This window comes from Aplysia californica, unplaced genomic scaffold, assembly GCF_000002075.1.
Source record: "Aplysia californica isolate F4 #8 unplaced genomic scaffold, AplCal3.0 scaffold01099, whole genome shotgun sequence".
In the NCBI taxonomy this organism is placed as follows: Eukaryota; Metazoa; Mollusca; class Gastropoda; order Aplysiida; family Aplysiidae; genus Aplysia; species Aplysia californica.
The window spans coordinates 101872-103280 of NW_004798369.1; the positions used below are offsets into that span (position 1 = coordinate 101872).

At 41.5% G+C, this 1409-nt stretch overlaps 1 long non-coding RNA gene across 1 annotated transcript in view; it reads left to right on the forward strand.

Moving 5' to 3' along the window:
• LOC101853595 overlaps positions 1-305 on the forward strand; it is a 4820-nt gene extending 4515 nt beyond the window's left edge. Inside the window, exon 3 of the long non-coding RNA XR_221151.1 lies at positions 4-305. This is a non-coding gene — a long non-coding RNA (uncharacterized LOC101853595). The remainder of the gene's footprint in view (positions 1-3) is intronic.
• The last annotated feature ends 1104 nt before the right edge of the window (positions 306-1409 follow it).

Here is a 1409-nt window from a genome sequence, read left to right on the forward strand (position 1 = left end):
CAGACAGACAGACAGACAGACAGACAGACAGACAGACAGACAGACAGACAGACAGTCTGTAAAAAGGCCGATGGATTTCCTTTCCTGCCAAGAACCACATATTCCAGGTTCTTTCCGAGTCTTTATAAACCACATACCCAAAACAACAAATAATAAATTATGTACAGAAAGCTACACGCCGGCGTGTACAGCTCTGAGTCTACGGCAACCTTCCTTTTCGTGGTTTAAAGATTACGGTGTTCGCCTCTCATTCAGTATATCCCGGGTTCGAAACCTGACAGCGACAATATATTTTCACTTCTAAAATTTTCTCCTTTCACCTCCCTTCCTGCTCTCTAATCATATTCTGTCGTCTGCTTTCGTCTCCAATTTCTGATCTCCCCCTCCCCCCTCTCCCTTTGCCTCTCCCTGTGGGCTGCTGACTCTTTCTGCAGCCTTTCTACTGCTCATTGGCACCTTCAGAAACTCCTTCTTCCTGTTGCCTTTCAGCCACACCCCTGATCTAAGGGTAGGTCATATCTAACACTGATCCTTCTCGGAGAAGGGCGAAAAATCTAGGAGGTCCTGAGTGCAAAATGCGCACGTTAAATATCCTTTGGTGGTCCTAAAAATCGATAAGAGTAGGCTTCGGCCACCACACCCGAGCAAAATTCAAAATTCCTACCAAACTGAAAATGTTTTTAATGTGTCCCGCGCGCCCATATAACCTTTGACAGTTGCAAGCGCCGTTAAACACTTACCAAAACAAAGTGACTGTCGTGCGTGTATTGTATTCATGGCGGTAAGAAGTAAGAACATAATTTATTCATGCACGTTTCAAATACACAGTTGATTGTTGAAGTGAACCCCGCCTCCTCCCTTTTTTGTGCAGATAAATCATACGTAATTTAGAAGGCAGTCTGCTTGATCCTGACTGTTATTTTCAGGGTCAACTAAGTCTTCTTCACGGCAGAAAGACAGGGATACTCAATCAAATGGACTTACCCTCGTAGGAATGGAACTCGAGTCTTATACTTCACCTAGTCTAGTACAGTGTTATGCAAGATAGGCCTAGGCTACGTAGCCATAGGATAACTTCTACTATAAGCACTGTACATAACTGAGTTGTCTGACTGACTCGATGACCCTTAACTCGGTACAACTTTGAACTTATTGACTGATTTTAACGTAATGTGTGTTACATGACAATGTATATAATTATGTTTAAAATACACAATATGTGTATCTCAATTTTATTACCTACATTCATCAGTATAGTTATATTATAAATGTACCCTGTGCTCAATGTAACAGTTCAATTGCTGGTTGAAATTAAAGTGTAGTTGGTACCAAATCTCGAACTAGGAAGATTGTTGTTTTTTGTTTTTCGTTCCACACATTACTTGAAGTTGAAGGTTTGTGTGTGTGTG